Below are 7974 nucleotides of genomic sequence, written 5' to 3' on the forward strand. Positions count from 1 at the left end.
AAAACCGTGGTGAAGACTGAGGCGATTGTCAAATAAAGGCCAAGCACTACGGCACAGAGGATCATAATGGAGGAGCTCCAGGATCAGCTGGCAGATCTAAAGAGGAGACTAGCGCGGGAGAAGGAAGAGAAAGATAGACTGGCTATTGAGAATGAGAAAATGTTAAGGGGTGCTGTAATGGAGAGTGGGACTGTGCGGCAAGAAGTAAGCACAACAACGGGTAGAGGTGGTTCATGTTCCCAGAGAGAAGAGATGTAAAGTTTATACTGGTAAAGCTTCAAGTGTACCTCTGAGTGATTGGATTGAGGACCTGAAAAGTGTGTTCAAGGCCCGTAACTTTACACCAGATCAGGCAGTTGATTACATTTGGGAACATCTAGAGGGTGAGGCAAAACAGGAAATTAAGTATAGATCTAAGGAAACACGGTCCAGGCCAGAGGGAATTTTTCAAGCTTTGCTTGAGGTATGTGGAAGTGCTCAATCATTTACTACATTAGAGACCGTTTTTTGAAAGGTGGGTTATCTGGAGCTAGATATTAATATCCTTGACTAAATTCTTTCAAAACAGGGGGTGTTGGTGGTGAAAGACACATTTGATACAGAAACAAGGGAAAGAAAGGAACATGTTCCTGGGTTAATTGGTATGAATGTAATTCAAAATTGTCATGAGCTTTTGAAGCAACAATTTGGGTCTCAATATTCGAAAAGTCCTATGATGCAGCAATGTGAAGCTTCTTTGAAACAGGCATTGGAAATCTGTCAATTGTATGATACACAAAATCTTTTGTAAAACTGTTGGCCCAAAGTCCAGTCAAGGTGCCAGCAGGTACACTTCAATTGGTTTGTGCAGTGAGTGGGTACACTAGACTCATGCCAAAGGAGTCTTTGCTTTTAGAGCCTCTGACAGAGAGTGAGGGGAGCTTACCAACAGACTATTTAATGATAGGTTCAATAGTGTCCCCAATTGTTGGTCCCAATTATGAATGTGGGGACTAGGGATGTTATTTTGTACCCACATGTTCGACTAGCATCTGTTCATAGGGCTGAAGTGGTGGTCAGTAGAGGGGATCTTGATCTTCAGTTTACCCCAGTACAGAAAAAACAAAATTGTACAGTTTTTGAGCAGAGTAATGTGTCACAGTCAGGGCTAACAGCTGCTCAACAAGTTCAGGCACTTGATTTTCTTCTGAGTGTCGAGCATGACGGGAAGGCCAGGAGGTTACTGAATAAATATGCTTCTGTGTTTGTTGAAGGAAGTGGGGATTTGGGCTATACTGATTTGATTGAACATCAGATCCCAGTGGTAGATGAGGCTCCAGATTGTCAAAGGTATAGAAGGTTGCCCCCTACTCAATATGAGGAGGTTAAAGCTCACATTGAATTACTTTTAGAGCAAAAGGTAATTAGGGAAAGTTACAGCCCATATTCCTCACCGATTGTGATTGTAAATAAGAAAGATGGATCAATTCGGATGTGTGTGGATTATAGGCAGTTAAATGCGAAAACAAGAAGAGATTCATATCCACTGCATAGAATCAAAGAATCCTTAGATGCGTTGAGTGGAGCGTGTTGGTTTTCCACCTTGGACCTGGCAAGTGGATACAATCAAGTGGCAGTGGCAGTGGCAGAAAAAGATAAACAAAAGACTGCTTTTTGTACGCCGTTTGAATATAATTGTTTACCATATGGTTTGTTCAATGGGCCAAGTACTTTCCAACGTCTGATGGAACGTATATTCAGTGATGAAAGTTTTCAGTCAGTGCTCTTGTATTTGGACTAGGGCTGGGCGATATGGAGCAAAAAATATATCTCGATATATTTTGCTACATCTCGATATACGATATATATCTCGATATCTTTACAGGAAAAATAACCCCCAAAAAACTACTGCAAAAACAAATATGGCAAATATTACATGTTAAGGGGCCTATGAAACATTTTATTTTTTTCTTCACCATATGTTTTATTGTTACCTAATTCTGTGTTTTAGCATGTGCAATTATTTAAATGCATAAAAACAACTTAATTAGTTTAAAACAATTCTTAAAATAGCCTTATGTGAAATGTTTTTTTCCCTTCAGAAATTCTGTGTATTTACATTTTTCTGATTATCAAATGAAGGCATAAAACATTCATTTAATTTATCTTTTAATTATTTAAAATTAAGCAAACTTTATTTTTCGGTAAACAAAGGGGATTTACTATTAAAAATAAAACATGGGAGAAATGTTGTGTGATTTTTACTTATAAAATTTTGTTCGTTTCATTTTAATAGTAGTAGTAGTGGGCTATCTACATTCTGCTGTACAATAGTAATAGATTTCTGTCAAATACTTTTATTTTGACGGGTTTACCTTTACAGTTCTGTGTATGTGATACCACAGTCTATGATGTGATATGAGCTAGTCTTACTGAAATCAAACGGTCAGATGCTCATGAAGTGACTCTCAGTGCAGTTCTGGAGATGTTCCTCATGTGTTCACGTCTTTATTTAGAGAGAGGAAAGACAATAATGAAATCAGCGCGAGCGTTATGCGAGCTTCCGTGTTTAATGAATGAAGACGCGCTTCTGCTCCATTCGTTGACACAGACACGCAGAACATGCAGGATTCATATTTAAATAGACTTTTCCTGGTTAATATTTGCAGATATTAGTCCATTTCGCGATTTGATGTAAGTGCATGACCGACTTTTGATTAATTCATTTAAAATTTGACCAATTCCGTGACATTCCGCGTTAAACTGTAAATTCCATTTTTATGACTGGATTCCGCGATTCCGTCCGCGTTTCATTGGGCCCTACAGTAGACATCTGCCTGCCGTTCGCCCTACGCCTTAAAACTGAAGTATCTCCATATAATGGAGCCAGTTGTCTTTTTTTTTTTTTTTTTTGACTAGTTCTCTACACGCGAGGTGAGAGGGGACAAAAGCAAAGAGGCGGGGGGCGAGCGAGCGGGGGCGAGCACAGCAAAGGGAAGGCAAACAAGCAAAGTGGCGGAATCAGAATATAAACAATATATCGATATATACGATATGTCAAAATCCATATCGTGTTTAAAAAATATCTCGATATATTTTAAATATCGAGATATCGCCCACCCCTAATTTGGACGATGTGATTGTGTTTTCATCAACAGTAGAGCAACACCTGGAGAGATTGGAGAAAGTTTTGCAACGATTTCAGCATCATGGTCTCAAAGTTAAGCTCAGTAAATGCTATTTTTTCCAACAAGAGGTACGTTATCTGGGTCATGTCATTACTGGTGAGGGGGTAGCGACATACCCTGAGAAAATTCAGGCAGTAGCAGAATGGGCAAAAGCTCAGACCACAAAAGAGCTTAGATCTTTTTTGGGATTTGCAAGGATTCGCTAGGATTGCAGCACCATTACATCAGCTGGCTGCTGTTGGGGAAATGCCACCGGGTAAGAAGCAAAAGAAAAGAGTATATTTGACTGGTGAAAAATTCAGACAGAGGTGGGATGACAAATGTGAAGCTTTCCAAACACTGAAACGGAAATTAACATCTGCTCCTGTGTTAGCTTATGCTGAACTGTGGAGCAGCGATGGGCTTCGCAATTGGCCATTTTCGATTTTGAAATTTTGTACCGTCCTGGGAAGAAGAATGGAAATGCCGATGCCTTGTCCCGTCAAAAGTCAGCAGGAGCACGACAGTTGGCAGTGTCAGAGAGAGTAACCCCCACATTCAGGGGTGGTGGTGCACTGGAGGAGGGAGACAAGGGGAGTATTTTGCCACAATCGGTAACTACAGTGAATGTTTCTGTTTTCCCTGAATTTCAGGCACAGGATCTGCAGAGCTGGCAAGAACAGGATCCTGTTATTTCCTGGTTGAAGTTTTACTGGAGTAAGGGGGCAGGGCCAGGTAAGAAACAGAGAAAAGAGGAGTCAAAAGATGCACTGGAGCTGTTAAGACAGTGGGATAAAGTGGAAGATCATGAAGGAGTCATTGCAGATGCTGGGTAAAACAGCTCCTCTTACCCCAAGTCTTAAAGCAGGAAGTTCTTGGTCAGCTGCATGACCATCAAGGTCATCAGGAGATTGACCGGACGTTTAAGCTTGTACGTCAACGCTTCTATTGGCCCGGAATGTACCAGGATGTTCAGGATTTCTGTAAACATTGTCTTCGCTGTATTGTGTCTAAGGATGTTCAGCCTAAAGTAAAAATGGTGATGAATAGCATTCAAGCATCTAAACCTTTGGAGGTGGTGGCATTGGATTTTACGTTGCTGGAACGTTCCCAGAGGGGAAGAGAAAATGTGCTGGTTATAACGGATGTATTTTCTAAATTCACCGTAGCCGTACCTACAGCTGATCAGAGGGCCATAACAGTGGCAAAGGTGCTGGTCAAGGAGTGGATTCATCGATACGGAGTTCCAGCCTGGATTCATTCTGACCCCCCCCCCCAAGACCCCCACTGGCGCCGCCGGTGTTCCCGATGCGGTGCCCGATGCTGTTCCGGAGGCCGAGGTGGTGCCCGATGCCGAGGCCGTTCCCGATGCAGTGCCGGAGGCCATGACCGAGGCGGTGCCCGAGACCGTTCCAGAGGCAGTACCCGAAGCCGAGGCGCCTCAGGTCTCCACAGACAGGCCAGAGTCTAGTCGGGTTCCCGTGGACCCTCCAGAGCCAGGGCCAGTCACCGATGACCCTCCAGAGCCAAGTCAAGTCACTGAGTGGTCTGCTGCTCCGTCCTGGGGGACTCTGGCGGCGACCACGAGGACATTGTAGTCTTCTGCTCCGCCCTGACTACACAGTTGTGGTGGTCTTCCGCTCTGCCCTGGAGGGCTCTGGCTTTGACCACAAGGCTGTGGTGGTCTTCTGCTCCGCCCTGGTGGGATACCTGCACTTGGTTCTCTCTCCTCGTTCCTGTGTCACCGAACGTGACAAGTATGTATTCCACTAATGACTAGAATTTATGTACTATTAGTTATTCATTGGGTGCTAGTATGTATTTTTCTAGATACTAGTACTCATTCTTTAGATACTTATTCTAAATGTTACTAGTAAGTTTATTTATTTATTTATTTTTTTGGAACTCTTCTGTAGCCATTTGGACTATTCATAACAGGAGTAAAAAAAAAGCAGATCTGACTAGTAAGATAAAATTAGTCACTAGTGATTTAAAGGTACTAGTGTCTAAAGAATAAGAACTAGTGCCTAACTAATAACTACTTGTATATTTTAAATAAGAACTGGTATCTAATGAATACTTACTAATATTTAAATACTAGATACTATTGCAACAATTACTAGTCAAAGTAAAAGATATCAAAAACCGAATAACTCTGAGTCCGTGTTTGTTTGGAGATCTCTTCAACCTCATTAAGAACTAGTGAGAAAGCATTTGGAGATATCTCAATTTAAACGGATCATTACATAAACATGAGTACCTCTCCACCGTCCAATCAGAGTTAACATGTTAATACAATACACCGAACAAATTTGCAGTAGGCTTGCATTTTAAACTTTATTCCTATAAAAATACGCGTGATGGTAAGAGCATAGATGAAAGCATATATTGTCGCAGTCATTGATTATTTTCATCCGTAAAACGTCTATCTGAATTTCAGCTACATCTACAGCGAAAGCTGAATTTCCGAGTAACCCCAGAGTGCAGTCTGGACGATGGGGCGGGGCGACACTTCGAGGCGGAGCGACACGTGTCGCCCCGCCCATATTTGTTTCCCCCGCCTTTGACATTTTCCTCCGAGCCAGCAGGGGGCAGTTTGCGTTGAAACTAACAGAACGGTGGCAACTACAGCAGCAGAGTAATAACGCTATTACGTTGATTGCTTGAGGTGAGTAAAGGTGGTTGTGTAAATATCTTATAATATGAAATGCGATGTTCGATCATTTATTTATCCATGGTACGTTCAATTTGAATAATTATTGTTAATAATTGTTATAAATTGCTCATTTTATTGTTCTGTGTGGATTGTAACAGTACACTCTGTACATGGCTTTAGTTCATAGGTTCGATTTTACAGAGGTATGGCATCACATTTGTCAAGTTATTTGAACAGACATGCATGATTTTTGTGTATATTATTATTATTATTATTATTATTATTATTATTATTTTTCAGGATGACATGATCAGGAGGTGGTGGTGTTCTGTTCTCCTGGACAGCTTTACTCCGCAAATGTATGTAGCTGTTTGAATGTTGCTACATGAAACATTACTCTGTACTATATCTAGCAATATACCTACCTCTTGACATTTGTTCTTTTAGAGCTCAACCACTGAGGGGAGGAACTTCACCATTCACCATGTCTTCAGGAGGCAGAGTCCAGCAAAGCAGGTTATTTGTGCACATACATTCATTAAGAACTAATAATTACATATGTGTGTACATGCAGAGGTATTTTAGTTATTACAGCTACATAGTTGTTCAGATGTGAAATTGGTATTATGCACAAGTACTATATTGGTCAGCACTGTGGATTATTTAATATATAGCTATCAGTTAACATCAGCATCAAAGACATTTAAAAACATTTCAGCTTAATTCATTTTCAGCGAGTTTTTTAAATAACTTCTGTTTGCGATCTAATGTGGATTTTGTTCACCATATAAGACAGAAATATTTATATTCAATGTAAAAGATCTTCATGTGGATCATGCATACAAATATATACAAATATCTCACTGGATTATTACAATTAATGGCAAAATGAATGTGTGGAAATGTAAACTAATATATCCTACTGACACACAACAGCAAAAGATATAAATAATTGTCTTAAAACAGTTTTTTTTTCAATGTGAAAATACTAACATGCCTAAAACTTCTGCACAGTACTGTATATATTAACATTTTATTAGTGTTATTATAAAAGAATTAGTATGCAGTTGTGACAACAATCTATAGAGTTTTTAATGAGAGTTTTAAAGCAAGGTTTTCTGCATTCAGTGTTTTATATAATGTTTAATAACTTTTATATACATGTATAAATAAACCTATGCATGTTTTTGATTCAACAGCTTCCACTGGAAATCCTCAGGGAAGTTATTTTGTCGGCGGGTGACTCTGCATATTTGACACTTTCTCTGGTTTGCAGATGGTTTAGGGATGTGCTCCGAAGTTTTTCGGAAAGCGGCAAAGTTTGCCTGGCTAGACAGCAAGATTTCCCCGTCTAATGCTCATTCTCCAATTGAATTTTGTAGTAGAAGGCTGTTAAACTTTTTTTGTATTATTATTATTATTATTATTATTATTATTATTATTATTATTATTATTATTATTATTATTATCTTTCATGTATTTTGTCTTTACACTATAAGTTGTGGCCAACTGGAAGAATTGTCCTCCTGTCTCCTTACCGGAACGAGTTCAGACGGATGTACAGCATCAGGGAATGCTTGCAGTGCAGAGCCCTTTTCAAGTTTAACCCACCAGCGTACAGGGAAGAGATCGGCGTGGTGATCTTCTGGGCTTTTGTTTACAGAGGATTTTGTTCCAAGGACTTTTTTTTTTCTTTTCGGCATGAAACACATTTGTGTGTTAAATTCATTGAAGGGAAATAGAGAATGGACTGAGATCAACTGGTTTTGATGTATTAATTGCTCCAGTGGCGCAATCGGTCAGCGCGCGGTACTTATAAGACAGTATTCAGCAGAGCAATGCTGAGGTTGTGAGTCCGAGCCTCACCTGGAGCAAGGTTTTGGGGAAGTCGTGGCCTAATGGTTAGAGGGTTGGACTCCCAATCGAAGGGTTGTGGGTTCTAGTCTCGGGCCGGACGGAATTGTGGGTGGGGGTAGTGCATGAACAGCTCTTTCTCCACCTTCAATACCACGACTTAGGTGCCCTTGAGCAAGGCATCGAACCCCCAACTGCTCCCCGGGCGCCGCAGCATAAATGGCTGCCCACTGTTCCGGGTGTGTGCTCACAGTGTGTGTGTGTTCACTGCTCTGTGTGTGTGCATTTCGGATGGGTTAAATGCAGAGCACAAATTCT

The 7974-nt window shown here is 40.6% G+C and overlaps 1 non-coding gene across 1 annotated transcript; it reads left to right on the forward strand.

Annotated features, from left to right (window-relative positions):
* Window positions 1-7582: 7582 nt before the first annotated feature.
* Window positions 7583-7676, forward strand: trnai-uau (transfer RNA isoleucine (anticodon UAU)). Its single transcript has 2 exons — window positions 7583-7620; window positions 7641-7676. It is a non-coding gene; the product is annotated as a tRNA-Ile (tRNA).
* The last annotated feature ends 298 nt before the right edge of the window (window positions 7677-7974 follow it).

Source organism: Carassius auratus, chromosome 26 (genome assembly GCF_003368295.1).
Source record: "Carassius auratus strain Wakin chromosome 26, ASM336829v1, whole genome shotgun sequence".
Taxonomy (NCBI): domain Eukaryota; kingdom Metazoa; phylum Chordata; class Actinopteri; order Cypriniformes; family Cyprinidae; genus Carassius; species Carassius auratus.